Raw genomic sequence first — 24,916 nt, 5'->3', positions numbered from 1 at the left:
AGTTCCTCGTGGGGGGGTTGGGAGGGTTGTCCATGCAATGAAATTCACGCAACCCAGATGTGCGATGTGGGTTGCTGGAAGAATATGTGGTTGAAAGTGAGAGGATGCTTCAAGATGGAACAATGTCTGTGGAGAAAAGGAGCTGGTCGGAGGAGAAAGGAGGATTAAACAGGAATGTGGGAAGACGTGATAGCAGGGGGTGCTGGTGAACAGTTAGAGGAAGTGACATCTGGAGGAGGAGGTCAATATATTTGCATATGTATTTCTATAGCGCGAACCAAGCCCTTGTGCAATGAAGTGCTGTAAAAAAGTTCAACGAACAGGAGGAGAGGTTTCTGCGGTGGTGGTAGAACTCTGAGTCCGATGAAGCGCAGGGTTTCCAGATATTTCCTGAACTCCAGGAGCAATGGAGGCGTCTTTATTGTCACTGTGATGGTCTTCCAGAATGCAGGGGCAAAGTAGAAGAAGCACTGTTTCATGGTCTTTTTCATGTGGGCTACTTAATATTCCAAAGGAGTGTGGAAGCCCCTCTACTGAGAACGAATATGGGTCACATGCCCTGTTCTATGGAATTTCTTCCACTCTGGAGGGTCTACAACCACGTCTAAGCTCGCTGCACCCTTTACAGAGTGGAAGAAATTCCATACAACAGGGTATTTGGACCATGTTGGTTCTCAGGAGAGGGAGGCCCACACTCCTTTGTAATTTTGTAACACTTGGGGTTTCACCCTAAGTAGCCCAGGGTAATCAAGATGTGGACCCCTTGGCTACTGTGCCTTAGAGAGGCTCAGCCTCACCTCACTGATGAGGCCCGACTAAGCCAAAACATATGTCTGGGGTTGCTGGTGCTACTGTTCAGAGGAGAATTGCCTAGCATTTCGGTGCTGAACTGCCCTTGTGGGTGGGACAAAGACTGATATGCAAATAGGTATTTCTCCTCTGTGGAAGGTGGAGTGAGCTAAAACGTGGTTGTAGACCCTCCTGGGTGGAAGACATTCCATAGAACAGGGTATTTGACCCATGTTCACTCTTTGTATAGGGTCTCCCAGAAGCTGTTGTACTTAAAATTCCAGCCTAGCAATGGTCCGGCTCCTAGAGGTGCTACGTTTGTCTGTACGACAGGCAGGTGTCCTATAGAAAATCTCAGGCAGTGGTAGTAGAAAGCAGCTGGCTTTAAAGTTACTTTGAAATTGTTAAAGAAATCACTGGCATGGACATCAGATACTGCTAAGGGGTGGTGGCGGTAGATATCCTCCCAAATGCCAGAAAGCATACCTGTAGAATATGTACCAGCATTTAGCACCCTGTATCAGTTGAACCAGAAGTTGTTTTCTTTGCTCTTGAGAACATTTGGGTGGATTTTGATGGTAGCGTTGATATTGTTCAGTAATGGCATTGGTAATATATAATGAGCAGAGACACAGACACCAGAAAGGGAAGCAACCCGCAAGTTTAACCGTCCATACTCCATTAATGCTCCATAATAAGGATGAAACCAGTATGTAGTTGTCTGCAGTGATGCTAACTGTCTGTCAAGGGGTTGAAAAGTGCTATGTTTAAAATGGCACTGCCGTATAGACAAAGACATTTTTCTGTAGCAAAGGCTTGGCATATGCAAAATTTGCCCCGAGATTGGGAAGCTACAAATGGAACCTCTTTTTGTTTGCAGACAACGCAGTTTTTGTTGTCTAAAACCCTGATGGTGCTGCAGAATCGATTGTATTTTTTTGATAAGCTCTGTTCTGCAAAAGGTCTGCACAACAATTATTCCAAAACAAAAACCATGCAGTGTCTTCAGCTCGGGCGTGAGCTTTCATTTGAACTGCTGGATGCAGTGGTGGCTTTTAGCTACTTGGAGCTGATCTTTTCTACAAATTGAAATGGTTTAACAAGGTTGAAAAAAGCTCAGTGTGGTCTAATCTCAAGTCTTGTGAGCCCTCTGGATGGCGAGGCACTCTCAATTCCCCTCCAGAATTATTGGGCACAAACAATACCTGCAGTAAGTTATGGAGCTGATTTATGGGGTTATGGTGACTGCACCTCCATCCAGACAGCCGAGAACTGATTTTTGAAAACTCTCCTTGGCCTTCCTTCCAGTGCACCATATCCACCCCGGTGGTGTGTGAGTTTAATATAATAGAAATCAAATATGTTATTGTGCTTCAGACTGTCTTATATTGGCTATTTATCTGGAACACTGAAGCCATCAAGTTATATCAGGAAGGTTAATTGGAGGCAACTCCCATGGTTTAGATATGTTGGACATGTTAGAAGTATGCTAACCAGTATTGGGCTTTCAGACCTATGGGAAAACCCCCAAAGGTTTGGGGCAGAGTACAAAGCTTATGTCAAGAAATATTTTACTGAGTGGGCTTGGAGAAAGATGATCGACAAATGCCTGACAGGGAAATTGTCAATGTTTTTTTGCAGTTAAAAAAGGATTAGGCACCGGGGGTGTACAGATGGAAGTCTCCTAAGCGTGCTCCTTCGTCATTCAGAACCCGGAAAATGAAATGAGCCCCCACTTATGGCCCCCGTGAATGAAAAGAATGGCACATGTGAAGAAAAGACCCAACGGGGCGCATTTAACCACAAAAACCTAAATAGGTGGATGCATACGAGCTGAGATCCGGCTCGCCGAACATAATGTGAGAAAGTGAAAGTGATTTCTCTGTTGCACTGGCCGTCGCTGGAATTTCAGTTTGCAGCGAGAGAGCACTGGTGGCCATATCGGAATGATCCTGTGATGCCTGTATGATCAGACCACCACAAACGAGGGTCAGAATGCTGCTGGTGGGACCCTTGATCTCCCCACATACCCGGACATCTACGTGGAGACCTGTTACCCAATGCGTAACCATCCCTGGAGAGGTCCGCTCCCCGCAGGGCCAAGGAATAGGAAGCAGTGCCTGAATGGTAGTTAACAGGGCTCTCGCTATCTTGGAAGGAGAGGGAGGCTTTTGAACACGTCACATTCCAGGCACAATCTCTGTTAGATAAAAAATAACAGCAGGCATGCCAGGCGGTAGAAAAGCAGAAAGGTGCCTTTAGGGGCTAAATCTGCAGAGTGTAACAGATGTACGGAAATTGGGAGCACAGTTGGAAATGGGTGAGGACACCACAGTCCCTGTGGCAATGCTGTTGTGAATCCATAATCGGGGTACTACCCAGGAGGTGTGGGCCCTCAGTATTGGGGCATGTGCCTGCTTCACCGTAGTCTGCGTCCAGAAGGTATAAATTACTGTGAAGAGTATCCAAGTTGGGGAGCAGGAGGTGATGTATTATGCCTTTGAAATATCTAGCTTGCAGACGTGTAAAAATATCGGAGAGGCCTGTAGTAAGCCATTGGAGATAGGTAACAAACCTTGAGTACAGTGGTAGCCCAAAAAACCCTGTGACTACACAGGTGACTCCAAGCTGGGTCCACATTCGAAGAGAGGTGTGTGCCCCTCATTTAGCGGCGTGTATCCTCCTCGCATATATCTCAAACAAATAGAAAGTATGTTCTTGAAGAGACCATCTTGAACTCTGCAGGAGCCAGTCGGAGTGAGAACTAAAGAGTACCGGATGGGGGATATAGTTGCGAGAGAATCATTCACTCCTGAAAACCAGTAGAGGCCACTGGGAGTCCAGAATCGTGTGAATTTTGGGTTGATCCCCCAGCCCCCACACATTGTGAGAGATGCCTGCACTAGACAAGTGGTAGAGGGAAAGGATTTGCCTTGTTGGTAACTCCCTAGATCTGTGAGAATGGCTGAGTCAAGAGAGCAGTAACGTGGCTTCACCCGGATAAAGGGGGAGCTGGGTGTGAACTGTTCCTCTTGGGTCTTTCCCTTTGGCCCAGTGTTAAATAGAGTTTAGATCACGCTGGCTGAATTTGCATACGCGGGCAGACCTTATTCCGTAGACAATAACACAGGGTAGAAAATGGCGGCTGGAGAGGAGGACTTGATGGCAACCAAGAAGGATGTTGCCTCATTTTTTGAAGAGATCAGGAGCATGAGGGCTGATATCAGCGGTGAAGCTGACAAGATAAACACTAGACTTGACAAAACAGAGGAGAGATTACAGGAGGTGGAACATAATCAATCCTCATTGGACACCTTGGAGACTCAAATAGATGTGAGGATGGGCGAAATAGTGAGGAGATAAGTGGAGAATGTACTGAAAATGGATGACTTTGAAAATCGCAAAAGGAGAAATAACCTCAGACTCTTCGGGATACCAGAGAAGGAAGGGGAGACTGAAAGGGACCTCAGGAGAAACATACACAAAGTTACAAAACTCCTCTTCAAAGATGATATGATTGACAAAACGAAAATTGAAAGAGTTCACAGGGCTGGTGGCTTGGCTAGAGGCCCGAGATCAGTTCTTGCTAATTTCCACAATTTTCTGGACAAGCTCAAGATTTTGGTGAAGGCTATGTCTAATCTACAAGGGGATTTAGAATTTGTGATATGGCTTTTGCAATATTTATGGAATTATTCCATGCGTTTTATGGGGTTTAATTTTGAATCAGAGAAGCGGTTTGGGTGAAAGATCTTGTTATGGCTGCCTTAGGAGAGGGGTCTAAGAGAGACAGTTTGCAGTTATGTACATTTAACATAAAGGGCCTCAACTCCCTGACGAAGAGTTCTTTGGTTGCTAAGGAATTTAGAAGGTGTGAAATCAACATCCTATTCCTTCAGGAGACCAAGTATCTGAGGGGCGAGGAACATATGATACCCTGTTGCCTTATTGGATGCAAATACTGGGGATCTGGGATAATGAGAAAAGAGAGGATCAGGATTTTGGTCCGTAGAGAACTCAGAATGGAAGTTACTAAAGTATGGTCAGATGCTGAGGGAAGAGGCGTGTTGATCTCGGGGTTGATTAAGAAGATAGGATTCAAATTTGCCACAAGTTATGCCCCAAATTAGGGTCAGATGAAATTCCTACAGAGAACCCTAGCAAAAGTAATAAACAAGGGGCTGGGACACTTTATAGTCGGTGGGGATCTTAATGTTTGGATGGAAGTTACTTTGATAAAACAGAATATACAGCGTCAAAGAAACCTAAAGCACACTCTCCTTTCTTGGAAGAAACTATTTCCACAATATTTGCAGGTTATTCAACAGTTTTACTGTGCAACACAAGAGGATGCTCAAAATGATTTACAAATAGAATCTGCAAAAGATACAAATTAGTGCAAATCCAAAGTCGTTGTCTTGGATCCTTTGATTACATTACAAGTACATACCCTGGGAACCTGGAGGGTTCGCCTGAGTAACACATTTCAAAACAAACAGTACATAGTGTTTAAATGCAACACAAATAGAACCGGATGAGATGGACACTGAGACTCAAAGTCAAATGGTCGACACGACTGTGTTTCAGCCTTAGGGAGCTGAATTTGTAGCTGTTCTTGTATGGGCCTTCATCAGGACGGGATAAGTGATAGTAGGAGCCTTCTTTGGATTCTGCTGGGAAAGTAGGACAGAGAGACGTATAAGGAGTGTGTGCCGGGATCTAAGTTATAACTGTATTTCATCAAATAGGCAATAAATGCATTGTTAGAAAAGGGTGTCTCCAAATGACTAATCTGTAAACCGTGATTGGTTAGTACCACAGTGAGTGGTGGCAGACCGTCTGGACTATTTCATTAGATCCTTGATATGGGTAAAGTGCTTATCTAGTGCACAATGGTCCATTCTGTGCAAAAGGACTAGGACTGTTATTAAGGCTGCACTACGTGTGGAGGCAATGGGCCTCATCACGACTTCGGCGGTAACCCTTAAATCAGGCGGTAGCGCAATTACCGCCGGATTTAAGGGTCCGCCGAATCAGGGCTTCGGCGGATTTCAACCCAGCTCTGAGCTGGTGTGAAATGCGCTGAAATTTCGCGCTCATACCGCCGGCGGGAAATCCGCCGGCGGTATGAGCGTGAAATTTCCCCATTGAGCCCAATGGGGAATGGGGCATTCCCGAATGGGCTCAATGGGGAATGGGGACTTCCAAGTCCGCCAAACTCGTGATCCCGCGCTATTAGCGCCGGGGTCTATGGTGGTTGCGCTAATAGCCCCCGCGCTAATAGCGCCGGCCCTACCGCCGAAGTCGTGATGAGGCCCAATGTCTGGTAACTACACAGACTGCTCAAAGTGAAAATGCGAAATAAAATACAATCCATTTTACCTAATTAGGACGAGCCAAATCCAAATATACTTATGGACAAGGCGTGTGGATACGATACGTCCACGGATTCGAAAGGTGCGTCCACCGGATCACACCTACACTGAGATACATAAAATATGGGTACCTCTGTTAGATTTATCAAGCAAAGGCCCCCTCGTGAAAGGGAAGGTGTTAAAATCTGGTGGAAAAGGAATACATTGGGATGTTCGCAAAATGCCTTGGTGAGAACAGGGCCGTAACCAGGAGCCCAACATAACCTAATGGGTGTTACTTTGGACAGGCAGTCCATGTATTCGGGGGCAACAGGAATCCGAGAAACAGGGCTGTAGGGAGTTCTGTAAATCTATGGAACAATACGGGCAACAGGATATATGGCGTTTGTTCCACCCACAAGAAAAGGGGTTTACTTTCTATTCCGCCCCACATGGAACCTCAACGAGAATAGACTATCTTTATATCTCAAGGGACTTATGGGATTTGGCACAGGGATCAGGGATTCACCCAGTTAGTTGGTCGGATCATGGAATGGTATCAGTCGACCTTGGATGGAGTGGTCTGTGCCCTAAGAATTCTAAATGCTGTTGTAATGAATCCCTGTTGAAAGACCCTGGGCCTCATTACGACCCTGGCACTGACGGAATGAAGGGGGCCGGTACGGGACCGGCCCCCTTCATTCCGTCAGGGCTGATTACCAGGTTCCCTTTGTGGGACCCGGATCAGACGTCTGGTAAAACCAGACGACTTTTCCGGGTCCCGCGAGGGGAAGAGGGAGGTAACAACGGGACACTTGTAATGTGCCCGTTGTTACCTCCCTCCCCATTCCCACTGAGCCCTATTGGGGTTCAAATGGGAATGGGGAATGGTTCCTCCAAGGAGAATATACCGGGTCCTCCTATGTCGGAATGACCCGGTAAGTCCCCATTGCAGGAACCCGGTAATGGAGCCCGGTTTGGAGGCAGCCATGGCGCTAATAGCACCATGGCTACCTCCAAACTCGTAATGAGACCCCCTGTGTTTAAAGAAGAAATGGAGAATCGAATTAAAGAGGGGAGGTGCGAAAGGGAAATGTTTGGGATGCTGGGAAGGCCACGTGGAGAGGCATGTTGATCAGAGAGGGGGCCCGTAAAAAGAGGGAACATACCCTAATCGAGAATAGACTGCAGACAAAATAAGAGCTTTGGAATGGCTTGCACAGTCATCCACTGGTAAAAGGGTGGACCACATTATGGAGGATAGGGGTGTGAGAGAATAGCTGGGACTGTTGGAAGAAGGGAAGATAGTTCTTAACATACAGTTTTTTAAACAGAAATTTTATGAAACTGCAAGGTTAAGGGGACAATGTGCTGAGAGATGGGTTTCAGATGAGACTACAGAGGTTTCAGTATAAGGGATGCAGGAGGCATTGGGCCCGTTCCATGGGGTTTTATACAAAAGTGAAGGGAAGGCCTGTACAGAAGAGATTAAGTATTACTTAGAAGAGACGCTCCTCTCATTGTTAACTGAATATTAGACTGGTGCCTTGGATACTCCAATCACAGTAGAGGAAATTAAGAATGCTATAGGCGCCTCCGGTTGGGAAAAGCACCAGGTGAAGATGGTTTCACCTCTGGATTTTACAAATCGTTCTGGTCTGTCCTGCTCCCTTTTTCGACAATATTGTTTAATGATATTATGGAGACAGGCAGAGCCCCAGATTCATTTGTCCAGACCCTCATTACAGTAATACCAAAGAAGCGCAGGGGCCCTAGGTTGTGTGGTTCATACCGCCCAAATCTATGTCATTACTGTGACCCCCATTACTGCGACCTCGAAAATACAGACTTTTTTTATTTCAACCCCTTTTCCACCAGATATACATATGAGGGGGAGACCACCCCGCAGCCGCCTTACTTGTATTATATACCATACCCCCCTCCCACATATATATCTGGTGTAAAAGGGGTTGGAAAAAAAGTCTGCATTTTTGGCAGTCGCAGTAACAGTATTATTCTCACAATTTGTCTTTCGGAAATAGATGCTAAGATATATGCTAGGGTCCTGACGGAGAGGGTGGAGGGACCCTTACTGAGACTGGTACATTCTGACCAGGGGGATTTGTTAGAGGGCGTCAGGGGGCAGACACTATGAGGAAATTATTGCGTTTGATACCTGAGGCTCAAGGTTCGCCAGACGATGAAATGCCCATCTTTGTTGATGCCGAAAAGGTCTTTGATAGAGTAGAGTGGGACTTTTTAGAGGAAGTACTCACTAAATTTGGGATAGGCTGAGATTTATATCTGGTGTAATGGCGATCTATTCCCCCCAAGGGCTTGTATGGCTGTGAGTGGAGGATACTCACGATGATTTGGACTGTGCAGTGGGACGAGACAAGGTTGTCCTCTTGCCCAGGGCCTCTTTGTTCTTTCCTTCAACCCCTGGCCCATAGGTTGAGAGAGGACCGCCGGGTGGAAGGATTTCTGGTGTGAGGGAAAGAATACAAAATTGGATTAAATGCAGATGATATGCTGCTGCACGTGGTAAACCTGCAGACATCTGTACCAGCGCAGGTTTGTTTGTTTGAATGATATTGCAAGTTTTAAAATTAACACAGGTAAATCCTTTTCCCCTTGGACAGAAATAGGGACAATGATATGGCTCGTTTCTCATGTCTAGGAATGAAAGTTAACCATGGAACACTACGTTACGTGGGTATTAACATCAAAAGAGAATTTAGGGGACTATATGAAGCAAATTTCCGCCCATTGAAGTCCGAATTGGATAAAGAACTAGAGAAATGGAACAAGCTGACAATCTCTTGCTTGAGACATTTGAAGATGCTGAAAATGGTGGTTCTCCCTCGAATTTTAGACATATTCCAGATGCTGCCCATTCAGATTGCAGACTCCTATTCTAAGTAGCAAAGGGGACCCTCTTACAATTTCTGTGGCAGGGGAAGAAACCCAGGGTTTCTTGTGAGGTCTGGAGTCTTCCCCCCAAGGCGAGCGGGGAGTGGGATTGCCAGACATACATTTGTACTATAAGGCCACTCAGCTTAGAATTCTGATTCCACACCTTAGAGCTCAAGGAGATCTACAATGGGTGGGATTGGACAATTATCATCAACGACCGGCCACCATACGAGAATGATTATGGGTTCCTATAGGGAAGTAACCAGTAGGATAATGCACCAACCTTTTTTGGGAACCATCTGGGTACCAGGAGTTAGGAATGCTATTCTGAAATGCAGATAGGTTTCAAATCTTGTATGAAGCAGGACTAGAAAGGGTTGGACAGATGTGGAGGGACGGCAGATTCATTAAAATCACAGAACTAGAGGATACCTTAGGATTAGGTACGCTCTCTATTTTCTGATATTTACAATTGAAGCGGGCACTAATGAGCGAGGCTTGGAGAGAACAGATACAGAGGGAGCTCAGACCCTTCGAAAAGCTCTTAGATACTGGGCTTCATTATGTTTCTGGCGGCAGCCAGAGTGATTTTTGTTTTCCGGCGCCAGAAAAAAGAAAATCCCCATTCCCATCTACTCCCAGGAAAAGAAAACCCTGGCACACGTGTGCGATTTAACCCCAAGATTGAGTCCTGGTATCTATACCAAATCCATTTGAGGATTACAGAATACAACAGATCTGAAAATAAAAACATTTTTTGGAATCATTGACAGACACGTTCAAAAGCTGAACTGGCACACGCCATGCTTTCAGAGCGATTTTACGCAAAAATTCAAAGGAGATCCTGAGAGACTTATAACTGAACTAAGCGCTTTAATGTTCGATTCCGCCCTATGAATTAGATTAGCCTTGAGAACGACCGATAAGTCGAAACATGTGTCGGCTGTACGAATTAAACAAATTCTGTTCAAACAAGACTTTCTTGATTGGACACATACTTGAAGATTCTCTGATTTTGAACTGTGATTCATTAATTACCGGGTCTATATTCGTGCGTTTCGGGGGGGCTGCCTATGTTGCATCTGCAGCCAAGTACAGTCACTAAGGGTAGAGGGACTAGCGCACGCCTAATTGGTTATTCACTGTATCCGTTTTTGAGTTAGTTAATTTCACATCCTTACTGTTTATGGCCTGTAAGAGTGTCATTGTATTTTCCCTTGTTCCCTCCCTTGCCTTGAAGCGCTTTGAAACACATTGTGTATAGGTGCTATATAAATAAACTATCATATCATATCATATCATATCAAATCATTCCATCTACCAGGTCAGACTCGTAGTTTGCCGGTCCAGAAACAACAGTACTGGCAAGCTTAACGGTACTGTTGTTTCTGGACCGGCAAACACATAGTGAGGCCCACTGTGTCTGATTCCAAGGCATTGATTGCCAATTATACAGGGCCCTGGTGGAGACAAGAAGGGGCTCCACTGACAAGCTGAGAGAGCATCAGGAGGGAGACTTGGGAATGGAGCTTGACCCTAAAACATGGCAGAGACTATGCAGGGGTGCCTTCCAGACGTCAATTTCCTGTCAGCACAAACTGCATGCCATTAAATGACTACACAGATGGAAATATGACCCGGTTAAGCACTCAATAATGTATCAAAGTGTGAGCCCGATGTGATGGCATGAGTGTGGATCAAGGGCTGACTATTGTCCCATGTGGTAGTGATGTGTAGTGAAGAGATTGTATAAGGTTGGAGAGACGCATGGACCTTGGGGAACTCTGCACATGACAGGAGGAGGTGGTGAACACTCTCATCATTACGTTTGATAGAAAGGGTGATATCCAAGCTGTAGCTTTAGGGGAGAAGTGGCCGGCTGATGAAAGGTGTTGGCAGAGAATTTTGTGATCTCCTAAGTAAAGGGCCCTGAAAGGTCCAATAGAAAGAGAAGGGCTAGTTTGCCTTTGTCTTTGAACTCATTTATTTGGATCTTTAGATCTATGAGTGCAGATTTGGTGCCGTGGCCAGGGATGAACTCGGATTGGTGCAGCCCAAGAAGGTTGTTAGATTCCAAATTCTTTTGGATTTGTAAATAAGCTGCTCGATCCAGAATTTTGAGTAGGAAAGAACAGTTGTGATTGGGTGGTAGTTGGTGGGTGCGTTAGGGTCGAGGGTGGGCTCCTTGAGGAGTAGTAGTACCCAAGTATCTTTTAGATTTGAGGGCACTGTGCAAATGAGGTAATGATGAGTGAGGAGATGAAAGGTTCCAGCTCTGAAGCGCAGTCCTTGATGACCTGGGATGGGAAAATGCCCCATTGACACCTGGAAGATTTTAGACCTTTGATGAGATTGATTACATCCAATTCAGTGACAGGGTTGAACTCAACCTCCTTTAAGTGAGAGGTGAGTGCTGAAGGTTTTGTGTCAGGTAGGTCTTCCGAAGAAGATTAGTTTGTTTTTCTTAGCTACAATTTTTAATTGGAGTCCTGAGATTTTGGCTAGCAAGGCATTTTGTATATTGGAACACCATGAGAGATATATTGAGCAGTTTACTGATGCAGGGACTGGAGAGTCCAGTTCTTGCAGTATAGTAGAGAGTGCTTGAGTACCTGAATTGGCTTTACCAATTCTGTCACTGTAAGTTGAACATTTGGCTTTGAGTATGGCCTGTTTGTAAGTTTTAGATAAAGTGGTGAAGTGATCTTTATTGGGTCCTGATGGGTCCTTTTTCCAGGCATTCTCAGCTGCTCACTTGTTTGAGTGGAGATATTTAAGGCTTGGGGTAAAGCACATGTTTGGGGTTTGAGGGAGCATGGGCCAATGGCCTTTGTTTGAGATTGCTCAAAGGTGCAATCTCATCAACGGCGAGCAGTAGAGATTGTTTGTATAAATCAACCATACTGGTAGGGTCATTTATTGTGGTTTGGAAAGCTGTTAGTTGCTTCAGCAGAGGGAGGAAGTAGGCTGCTGTAATATTCGGTGTGTTTATTGTGAGGGTGATCACTGCCAGTAACGGTGAGGCAGAAGGTTGTTTGATGGTAGGTATGATGAAGGAAATGACATTATGGTCTGAACAACAGAAAGGCTCATTAGAGAGGATGGAGATGTTGCAGTTAAGATCTGCCAACCAGTCAAGGATACAACCTTTGTCGTGGGTGGGGCTTGTGATGCATTGGGAGAAGCCAAGTGCTTAGGTAGAGTTTGCTAGTGCAAGAGCGTTAAGGTCCAATGGGTCATCAAAACCTAGGTTTATGTCGCAAAGAAACATCATTCTCGAGGACGGCTTGACGTCCGCTGAGAGGAGTTGCAAGATATCCTCCTCAAATGATAGTGCAGAGCCCGATGGCCTATAGATTAGATTTAGGGATATGGTTGCACTGTGGGAGAGGGTCAATTTGGTTCACATCAGTTCCCTTGACTGGATGGCTTGGATGTTCGTTTCTCTGAGCGAAAGTGCATTTTTTCCTACGACTGCTACTCCCCCTCTTTGGAATCTAGTCTGTCCTTTCTGAGGATGGTGTAGTTGTCCGGTATGGCTAGGGAGAGGGCAGGACCTGCTGCTGCATGTAGCCAGGTTTCTGTGATGGCTACTATGTGAAGGTTATTACTGGATATTAGGTCAGAGATATCGAGTGCGAGAGCTATTAGCGATCTTGCATTGTTCAGGGCTCCTTTGAGTTGTCTAGGTGTGTGATGGTTAGCATTTGCCAGATTATTATTCAGAGTGGTTTGAGAAACCTGAAGGTGTCTCACCCACTGGTCCCCAGAGATCTGTCGCCCAGGTGGCGAGGATACGCCCATCGCTGTTCGATCCAGTTCCTGGGGGTGGACCAGTGGGGGAGGGTCACCTGGGTGAGGCGTCTTTGGGGAGTGGAAGTGGGACATTGAGGGTTGAGACGCGGTATCCCCTTCCCTGTGACACCTTTTCCCCATCCTACCTTGTAGGATATTTAGAAGCTCTGCTCCCCCCCTTTTCCCACAGAAACACTTTCTTACACTGTAACAGACAAAGGACTAACACCAGAGCTATTTACCTCACATGACCCAACACACAGGTCAGGCAGAGTCAGGCAATTGACAATAACCACGCACGCCTGACGGCTCTTCACCTTCTCCACAGGGAACAAGGCGGAGCACGAAAACACACTTCGAGGAAGGCCAAAAGGAGACAGCTACACCAAACCGGCATTCAAACAGAGGAGAAAGACAGTAAGACCTGGAAGGACGACCCTTGCCCTTTTGAACTCAGACCTGCAAAGCCTCCGCAAGGGAAATCATAAGACCGGGAGTTACAGCTGGTGTGCAGAGAAGCAGATGTCAACGGGACATGGGGGCCTCCTGCATTGATAATGCAGGCGGAGAGACAATCTGGCTACCGTGGTACTGACCTTGGCCCCAGGGATAAATGAAGCCAATGGGTTCTGCACAGCCGGTTAGTGGAAGGAAGCTGATAGCAAACTGAACTGTTTTGAGACCAAGGTTACAAGTAGCAACATTTTGAATGCAAGTAATTTAAAAAAGAAAGAACTTGTGTGTGTGTGTTTTTGAACATTAAAGAAAGCCCAGTTGAGGTACAGTTGCATAGGGGTCTGGCGCCACGTGGGTGCTCATTTGAAAGACTCTGACTGGGACCTTTTGAAACTACCAGAACCAGAAGGCCCTAGGAAAGTGTGGCACGAGGTGTCAGAGTGGTTCTACAAGGGTCACGTCAGATCCCTTCTACAATCGAAAGTCTCTGACCCGTTGCCATTGAGAAGCTAGGGGAAGGGAACCCCGCTTTCCAATAAGATTGTAAACTGTGGAATAAGGCAAATGTGAACCCGAGAGAGGGATGCCGAAAGAAAGTCAGGAGAAGGAAAACTCTGCTTTCTGATATAAATGAGAAATACATGAACTGTTTTAGAAATACATGAACTGTGTTAAAGAAAGGCCGTAGTGAACCCAACGGAGGGAGGCCCAAACTACAAGGAGGATCCAAGCCCGGCGGAGGGAGATCCTGGGGGCAGAGAGCAATCACCCAAGGTGCAATATCACTGAGAGAACTTTTGTTTGTCTGTCATTTTGAATTAGCAGGCCTTCTAAGGCAAGAGACATTTGCAGGAAAGAGACTTAGCCTCTGAAGGTCTTTTGCAATCTTTAAACTGGAACTGTGAAACTTGTGCTGATGAGGCCAAGGAGTGTGCTGTGCTCAGAAGCCTTGCCTTGTCCTCTGCTTACAACATGGGGAAGGGAGACCCAGCCATACCATCCTGACTTATCATTTTGTGAACACTTCTTTCTTTGCTGGTGACCATTATCCCAGACTCTTTTTGTAATTTAGCAGTAAGGATTGGCAATAGTTTTTTGTTTAGTATAGGCCCTTTTTATTTGACAAGACACAACTAGGACTGCCTTATTATTTTTTGATGGTCGTAGCTTGCTCCCATTTCAGATTTAGGGTTAGATTAGATGTTTATCTCACCCATTGTGAAGTTCAGTAAACACCCTTGTACTGTGAAAACATGTGTCTGTCTTTGCTGTTGCCAACATGAGTTTCTTACAGGGGTCATGGACAATGTTCCCTCTAATTATTTATCCCGAAGTGCGGAAATGCTTAGCTTTCGCGCGCAACTTATTTTCCATATGTGCAACTAAATTACGAGGTACCCTACTTTGTGAGCATGCAGAGTTGGTGAGCTACAATCTCCAAAGCGTTTGTAACGGAATTTCTCCTTCCCAACCACTGCAATTCTTCACGAGTCAGTGTAAAAGGTGCATATTGAAACACTTTTTCCAAACATATAGGCTAAAAATATATATATATATATTCTATGTGGTTATAAGGAGAGCTCATCGACCAGTCCAAGACTTCAAGATATGCTATAGTTCCTTATCAAAATTATTCATGTGCAGAGAAAACAAAAGTGTGTGCACAAAAAAGCTTTGTATGGTCGGGATAAACAATAGGTTTAGTTGTGGCTATTCATTTGTCGACAGTACTTAGAGACAATGCAGAAAGTGTGTAAAACCATTAAAAAAAGGACTCATGTTTATTACAAAAAAGCAAATATCACTTATCACTGATGTGTTTGTCAAAAAATTCAGACAGGATAACATTTTTGCAAATGAAATAATGGCAACTAAAAGGAATACGTCAGAAAACATGCACATAGGAATTCATGTGCCACTTTAATGAAATAATTCAAGGGCCAGGAGAACATGCCTCAAAATGTGTGTAAGGACGATAATTGCATTTGAATAACTGCACCACAGAATATGATGATCAGAATTCCTGGGCCTCTGCTTGCTATCCATATTATGTGGTCCTGTCAGTTGTGACATTTGCTCAAAACCAGCCTTACAGCTAAGAAGCATATACACAATCCATTGTTACTCCCTAAAAACAGAACATTTTCCCAACAAAAACAGGAAACCATAAACATAGAGGAACATAACCCCTGCTTCTACTCACTAAGTTCCACTGATATTTTGTTTTGAATCCGTGACATGCAGAGCAGTGGCATTGGTAGAAACTCAAATAATGCTACTGCCCAATCTCAAGAGGAATTTAAGGGGAAATAACATATATCAATAAACATGAAATATCCCTTCTGGCAAAGCTAACTACTTTCTTACTCAGTGAAAAATCATTTGATCCGGAGTAGGGAGTAACATCATATCGGAGCCCTCCTTGTAACAGTGACATGGGAAGTGATATGACAGGATACATAATAGAGCTTACAGTTTTGGCCAACCTTTCTCACCACAGCCTAGACACAATTCCACTAGAGTCATACTGAGGTTTTGTCTGGAGCACTGTTAAAGAAAATCACATATATTTGCCTTTTAAGTTAATAGCAGCAATATTCCTAGGTACAACAGATTGAGTACTTTCTTCTTTAACTAGGGACCCCTCTTATGAAATTCGCTGTTATCAGTTGGACAAGATACATGGGGATGCTAGAGGCAATAAACGCAAACACATCATCACATTGAAAAGACCTCAGCAGGTGAGCAGAGAAAGAAACCAAACTCACAGTTTCCTAAACTGTTCCTAGAGAATCATATCCTTTAGAAAACAAACACATTTCCTTCACTTTACTGCCCTGCCAAAACGTCTTTGGGTTTTGAGCATTGCTGATTTATTTTTCACCCCAAATGAGTGTTCTCCTGTGCTCTTCCATCTGTACCCCACCCCGGCTCCTGTGCTAGCCTCCAATACCAGTTGACAGGGCTCTGTAAAAAGTGAGGGATTGTAGCAGTAAAACACTAACTGAGATATTTGCATACCCACAATACTGTGCAATGCAAAACCTATTTGAAACCTCACCATGTTATTATGTGCAGTTTAAGAAAATGCCATGAATCTGTAAGTGCACAATTACTATGCAGTGTATACAAGATTGTTGGTAACATACCCCACCTTTATATTGTTGGGTGGGATTATAAAAATGCTCAGTAAAACTGTTTTTGCATAGCAGCTAGTTAGCATATAATTGGTTAAGGTCTATGTACCGTGGAACTTTGAAAACTTGTCAAGGTGGCAGATTGTGTGAAAAGCATTCTAGTAATCTGTATATCTGTTACCCTAATACTATATATGTATAATGGCAGGCATAGTTCATATCCATTATCCCTTGCAGGCCAGGTAAACAATATTGCAAGCTCTCCGCTTATAAAGTAGACATGACATTTCCCTACAAAAAATCCTTGGAGGGCAAATGAATATTTGAATTTTAGAATGCATTAACTTGCGAGGGGGTAGCTTCAAAGTGCTTCTGTGACATATGTACAAAGAATAGGAATCATGGGTTGAGGTTACACATTCAAGTAGTCTGGTTACTTGCACTAAGTATCTGATATTTGAGCTGACAGTTGGGCTACATAGGCTGGGTGACGCTCTTGCTAAGGCGCCGTGAGTAACAAAAATTCTGGCGCTTAAAGGTCATTCATATTAGAAACACAAGTCTGGTAATCTTTTGCAGAGGCAAGGCAGGCAGAGTCAAGGTTGTCTGGTAGTATTTGTGTTACCTTTGAGGGGCTGCGGGAGGAGGCTGGGTTGCACGAAGGCCAGTACATCACGTACCACAGAAAGGTACAGAGAATTAAGAGAATGTGGCCCGAAACTGTGTTGGAGGAAGAACTGGATGCCACCATAGACGTTATATATGATATAGCTGAGGGGGGCCATGAGGTCTCCAGACTGTACGAGATGTTGATGTCTAAACTGGGGAAGGAGGTCATGCAGCTGAGATTGGACTGGGAAACGGAGGTTGGGGCCCAAATGGGAGAAGGGATGTGGGAACGGGTGCAAAGGTATCATAAGAAGGTGTCTAGAAACGCGAGACTGAAACAGATACAGCTTTACATAACACACAGGGCTTATATGACGCCTTGGAGGGTATCGAGGTTCGAGTACGCATGGCGGCAAGCATGCCGCAAATGCGTCGAAGAGAACGCAGGCATGGTGCACATGTTTTGGTCTTGCCCGATCATAGAGAGGTTTTGGAGGGGTGTAAAAGAGAAACTAGAAGGAAGAGGGGTCAAGATAGTAGTGGACACGGTATGGGCCTGCCTGCTGGGGGGGTTCCCCAGACCACGGAAACTCAGGCATGTAAGCAAACTAAGGGACCTGGTTTATGTGCTTGCAAAGAGAAGGATTGCCATGGGATGGAAGTCATGTCATGTGCCGAGGATAGAGGGGTGGTGGAAAGACCTGCAAAAATGGGCAGTAGCCGAAACTATAGCATGGCAAGAGGTGTGCAGCAATGGGAGGGAAGAGGAGAATGAGTCCCTGATGGCCTGGAAATCACTGATAGCCGGATTGTTTGGGCCATTAGATGACCCGACTGGACCTGTTGAGGAGGAGACCGAACCACAGGGTGTGGAATCTGATGACTCAAGATGATAGACTCGCAAGGGAGGTGGGGTAGTGGGAGTAGTGGTTAGGGAATTTAAAAAGTGTAATGAAACCGTTGAACATGCACTGTTTGTTTGGTTTTATTGTTTGTTTGTTTAAAAAATGTAATAAAAACTTTAAAAAAATGTTTTTTAAAAAAAGGCTGTCTGGTAGTATATCTGAATGAGGCCTGGGGCAGAAGTTTGAGTCGTAAGGTCTAATTGTGGTAGAGTCAAGTATAGGAGTCATGGTTAGGGAGGGGAGATAATGTAGTTAATGTGTGCAGACATCTCTTAATTGTATCTTCCTTTCATGCAGTAACTTTATCATATTAGTTTTTAACCTATTGTTTAGGTATTCTACTTTTAGGATTTGGGGCTTTTAAGGTCATGCTTGCATACTAGGGCAATGTAAATAAGCTAGACCAGAATATCAATACTAGTTCATGTAATTTAGCTTCATTTTGAGAGAAAGCAAATATTAGGTACCTGCTGTTCCTTGTCCATTATTATATCTTTTTGAATAGGTGGGAATTGTCTGTGTGTGCTGCTGAAATCCTTCTGAGTGGCACCCAGAAGGAAGTTGGGCAAGCGCACATGCGCACAGCTTAGAGGGAACATTGTGAGTCAGACACAGTTACAGTGGCTAATGTGCCATGGCAAACAGGCACCAATAGTGATGCTGCAGTGTTGGAGCAATCTGGAAAAACTGGAGGGATAGCCCAAAACAGACACAGGACTTAGGGCTGTAATTATATATATACTGAAAGGGGGTATGCCCTGGCTGTAGTAGCCAAAGCCTTTTGCAATTTATTTACATGCAAGTTAAATCAACTGTGCATTGACTATCCATTGATGGTGCCATGGTCTGCCTATAAATGGATAGGTATACATTGAAAAAACACAACATACACTTTCTATTTAGTAAAGTTAGGTACAGCTTTTAATATGTTGCTGACCTATTAACTCTTTTATACTTTTTTACATGTTCATGGAATAACACAACTATTTCAAGCTGTGCAGAAGTGTAATTGTTCTACATACAGACAATCATGAATAGTGAGTACCAAAATTATATTCCAAGCATAAGCCAAGTTAAACAAATTGATACAAGGATATACTTCATAGTAAAATATGGAAGGAACGGACCAACACATACATGAACATTTTTCTAGTACATATTGATGTCCTACCTAATTGTACATCGATGTTTTTTAACCAGTTTTACCAATCAGATAGAGCTTACATTTTTGTTGTTACTCTAAGTGAAAGACCTTGGTTAGGTCTGTCATAGCCAGGCTAAAGGGTGACCAAATGGTGGGTCGATGACACTGAGATAGATCAATAAGCAGATTTTAGAAATGAGGACCATGGGGCACCTGTGGGTGCATTGGTCCTTGGATGTTTCTGTGGGTCACAGCCTTCTTCTGGAGCCAAGGCGTGGTATCCCCTATGGGAAATTAAGGGGAGCTGAGTTAAAGAACGGATTTGGGAGAATGCGGGACTGAAAAGCTCAGTCAGTTTAATAACATGTACTAAACATGTACACACAGAGAAGATAGGACACAATTATTAAAAACACTAGTCTTCACAAGTTAATGGTCAAGCACTGACCTTTCCCAGGGCTGGGTCCTGGGTAGAAGCCTGTTGTGTTTAAGAGTTGGGTGGAACCCTCAACGTAGTGGTGTGGGTTTGCAAGTGTTCTTAATGCAGGGCTATCTACAAGGGGCAGAGAGTACGACATGTATCTATCTATATGCGCCCTTAGCAAGCACCAAAGAACACCAGATAATCCAATGTGAGTCTGTTGAATATTAAAAACCAAGATACCCAAAATGATCAAATGGGTACCTTTAAGGAGCAATCTGGCACAGTTACAGTGCCTAACATGCTATGATAGCCGTTTCTGGTTTCTTAACTTCTGTTTTTAAAAAGAGAAGACTACTGTCGAGTAATATTTCATATTCGTTTAACTACTTTAAAGGGGGCTGTTGGTGGTTGCAAGTGATTTAATTGGAGATGTAACTGCCATATTTGTATTTGTTTTATATCTGTTTGTACTATTTTATCCAGTGTTGTGCTCATCTTTTATGGCACTCCTGCCAAAATAAAGATATTGTAGGGGAGATGATTTGCATGCCCACAGAGCATTGACCAACTGGTTCTGAGCTGGAGGTAAACTTCAAGCGCTCGCTCGTGGGTGGCACTGTGCTGTGTGTGACTTTGCTCAAATATCTTAATCTAGTTTCACCTTTCAGGCGGAAGATTTTTTCAAGGCTTTTTAAACCCACCATAACTTTGCTGGCATTTCTTTTGGAAAGACCCGACAATAGATTATTGCGATGATCTTGTTTGCAGAGCATCAATGTATTCTCTAGAATTAAGACCAATCATAACACTATTCCTTTCCATACACAACATTACTGAAAGGAAATGCGACTGACATCATGTGTGTTTAAATCTCTGAATTAAAGTTTAGGGACGGGATACACAAAGGCTTGGTGTAATTAACAGAGAGGGATAAATGATTAATGCTATACACTGTAATTAACGCAGACAGCACAATAAAGCATCGCTTCCTCATAAATTATGCAAGGCACACAATGGTCATTAATATGACATTTCCTTCCTTCCCTCTCTTCCACTGGTGGCACTCTGGCTGGGTAATGGTGGCTTATGAATGTACATGCATTTGCAAAGGTTTTCAATGAAGACAAATTGAGAGCTATGGAGACAATTAAGTGCTGCTAGTAAATTCCTTAAAATCCATCCTGGTACATTTCCTGAAATAGGCTGTATCAGAATTGCGGCAATTAGCTGATGTGGTCGAGCTTTTGCGGCAATGTTTTTTCTTTGTATGTCCCTGGGTAAGAATTCTTGCATCCTAATTTAACGTTTTGAAAGCCTACCTCAAATCAATTCGTGAAATGGGTATTAATTTAGATATTTTTGACATAGAACCGTTGCATTCATTTTTTGGGGTGTTAAAACATTTGTAGGTTTCCCCTAGTGTATTTTCATTTTGTGCTGGCGCACGAAAGGGCTCAGAATCGAGCAACTTTTGGGTGTAGGCAGTCACCCTTATATAAGGCAAGTGGATGGGCAGTTTGGTGTGACAGTGCGGAACGGGTGGAATTGTGGTGCAGGAGACGTTTGAGACCAGAAGGAGCTAGGGATGAGAGGAGGTGGTTGGTGTGGAAAGGATGGAGAGTGAAGGAGGTGGACTGGGAAGGAAGATATGATTGGAGAAAGCAGATTGAAGGATGGGAGGAAGGAAAGCAGGAGAAGGCAATGATACAGGAGAAGGGGAGAGGAGGCTTGAGAAATGAGGTTTGAGTGTAGGAGAAAAAAGACTTGAGGAAGTGGTGGGTGTAAGGAACGTAACAGCTAAAGAGGAGGAGGTTGAGAAAGAGGTGACATTGGCAGATGAGGAGCAGGTGTTGAAAAGAGATCAGACAGAGAACAATCGCAGACATGAGGTGGAAAGTGAACAGAAGAGATGTGAGGTGGAATGACATCAAAGGTGTATGGAGAACATCAGAGGGAGGAGAAGATGAGATAAGGAACAACCAAGGAAGACCTAGATAGAGGAAGGAAGAACCCCAGCTGTGTTATATGCTTTGTGAGTCAGAGTGTAGGAGGGAAGGAGGCGCAAGCCTGTGGCAAAATGTTGAGGAGGTGACAGGAAAAGAGAGTCAGGACCAATGTGTTAGGAAGAGGAGAGGGGGGTAGAGAAGGTTTTCCAAAGAGTCTGTTACAAGTCATCAAGTTTGAATGAGATGAGATTGGGATTAGAACATGCATCTGGTAGACCAGGATTTGGAGGGCTGTTACCCATCCAGGCTATCAACCAGTCCAGGCTGCCCACAACTGTGTGGAAGCTTGCATGCCTCTGCCTCGTGCACTCCAGCATCTTCATACTGTTGCCAAATGCTGGAGTGCAAAGGCATGCGGTCATGTGAATAGGACTACCCCCACATAAGACATTGAGAGGAGACAAAAAAAGTTCACATACCGAGGACAGAGTTCAAGGGGACACTCAAACACCCCAGACTGTGAGTAACTGACAACTGTCCAAGATACTAGAGTCCTTTTGGATTGTGGGAACACCAAGAAGGAGACATGTTATTTAAGTGGATGCCATTCCATTATGATCCAAACAAAAACATTTTGGTTTGAGTGCCATTATTCTGGTATGTGTGTCTCTTAGTTAACGCCACTCGATGTCTAGACAATTATTTACCTGAATCAGAAGAAAACCGTACCTAATTTCCAGGCACTATACAGGGAATATGCTACCACAATACGAGCCCCAGTATCAAAGGGCGGAATTGACCCCCAATATAACTGGGCTAATAATATTTTCCACAATGGTGACAAGATTGCACAAAAACGAAGGTTTGAAATGGCCTCAGCCTCGCCAAATTTACAGAGGCCAAGTAGGTGGGACTCAGGTTTCTACTTACTGGTATACCTTGCTATTGTTATGACACACTAATTTAAATATTATAATAACAATATTTTTTATTGAGAATTAGTTCAAAATTTGAACTTTACACCAATATTACAATCAGATCTTACAGCCTAAAACAAGACAACACTTCATTTCAAAAGACAATAGATATAAAACATATAAAACAGGATAAATATATCCAAAAGCATAAAAACATAGAAACATGATGAACATGATAAACATAAAACAATAAAAGTGTGGCACATATTATATACACAATGGTGGTGCTAAGGGGGGTATTGAAAATTCTATACACCAACCCACGGGGGGCTTCCCTTACACAAAATACCATTTCCAATCTAATCTAAGCTATAACACACCAATCTCTGTGTCATATAGCTTCTTTAAAAGGAAGCTTTTCTCATTACTAGCATGTTTTCCACATTAGTCCATACCCTATATAGTGCTAACTGTGCACCAAGAGAATCAGAATTTAAGCAGTGGACCCAAAAGGACTCTCCTTTTATGGAATCGTAATTATGGACCAATCTACCCAACAAACAAATATACAGATGCCCTAATTGAGGACACTGAGTTAAGACGTGCCTTGCAGTCTCCAAGTTGTCCCGTATCCCACAGATACGACAGCATCTATCTTTAACCAAAATTCCTATTTACGCCTAGTAAATATTATGCAATAGTGTCTAGCATTCTTTCCACCACTGCCAACAAGACTTGCTTTTCATTTATTGTAGAGCCATAGACCTTCCATTAGCGCATGCAAGAGAGGCAATTCAGATCGCATCAGAAATGTGGCATCTCAATATCCTCAAATGTGTTTCTAAGAAATGTAAACCGCAGGTGTGATTGTTTAATCTTATAGTTGGCTTTGTGCACTCTGCTTGAGCTACTTGGCGAGGACAACTACATTTCCCAGCAGCCCCAGGCTCCTCAAATCAGTTGATCTGGCGCACCTGTGCCGGCACACCTGAGACAAGCTCAGTCTTCCCCTGCTAGCTAATCTGCTGTGGGGAACGCTTTCAGGTTCTTTCATTTTTACATCTGTGTGTGTGTTGTCTTGCTGCTGCCAAAACTGAATGTGTCTTTGATGTGCTTTAATTGAACTTTTGGAAATACTTGTGAGATTCTATCATGTTCTGTGGATTGTGTGCCTGGCTCCATGTGAGGTTGGCCTACTCACTATAAAAGCAGCATCTGGCTTTGTACACTCTGCTTGAGCTACTTGGCCAGGGAAACTACATTTTCCAGCATCCCCAGGCTCCTCAAATCAGTTGACCTGGAGCATCTGTTCGATTTAAAACTGACAAATGGTCCTGTGCAGCCTAAACTGCTCAATGGATCCACCTTTAAAGTCGCCCTTCTTAACACTAGGTTGGCTGGTAAATCAGCCCTAGATGGTCATTACTTCATCCTGGACCATCATATTGATGTCTTGGCTATAACTGAAACTTAACTTCAGAAAACAGTGGCCCCATTATTCAAGCAGCTACCCCCAGAGTCTTCACTTTCTATGGACAAAATAGAGAGTCTGGCATTGGTGGTTGAGCGTATTCCTAGTGAGGAACTCTGTTTTTTTCGTACCTCTACCATATATGAAGGCTGCAAGCTGCTGCATTTGAAAATCATCTCCTCTCCAATTCATTGTACACATCTTTTTGTGCTTTATGCCCCCACACCCACAATGAGATGCCCAATTTTAATGAGGACCTTTTGTCTATTTTAACACATTTTAATACTGTGAAAACATCTATCCTTCTTAAAGGAGATTTTAATAGGTGGAAGGGAAACCACTCTGATAAAGAGGCAATTTCTCTTGAATTCGGCTTAAAAAACATTGGGCCTCATTACACGGTAGGCGGTAAGGGTTTACCGGTACCGGTATTTTACCGGTACCGGTAAATCCTTACCGTCTTACTACGAGGTCCCTTTGCGGGTTGGGGAATTTAACGCCTGCTTTTTGCAGGCGTTAAAAACCAACCCGCAAAGGGACCAGTGGAGCTAATTACGGTACTGCAATTTGCGGTACCGTAACTAGCGCCTTCCCCATTCCCATTGAGCCCTATGGGGAAAAATGGGAATGGGGAAGGGCAATGGTGGAAGGGGGAATTACCGCCCCGCCAACCTTGGAATGGGGCGGTAATTCCCCTTTCCACCAAGGCGGTGCTGGTATTTTACAGGCATGAACCATGGTGCTAATAGCGCCATGGTTCTCCGCCTACCGTGTAATGAGCCCCATTGACCTTTTTAGTTCATACCAACAAATCAACCCATGTCAAGGGTAATATTCTTGACTGGGTTGTGGCAAATAATATACAAATTGGTCCTATCAGTAGCACTCCTTGCGCCTGGTCGGACCACTTTCATTTGATCTTTCAAATAATCCTCCCTGGAAAATCTATTTTGCAGTGGAAACCATTTAAAAAGATTACTTGCAGATATACCAATAAAATTAGATTGGTGGATCTTCATAAAAGTTTAGTTAATATTATAGCAAATACCTCTG

This window comes from Ambystoma mexicanum, chromosome 11 (assembly GCF_040938575.1).
Source record: "Ambystoma mexicanum isolate Mex_15411 chromosome 11, UKY_AmexF1_1, whole genome shotgun sequence".
NCBI classification, from domain to species: domain Eukaryota; kingdom Metazoa; phylum Chordata; class Amphibia; order Caudata; family Ambystomatidae; genus Ambystoma; species Ambystoma mexicanum.
This window is presented reverse-complemented; position numbering follows the sequence as displayed.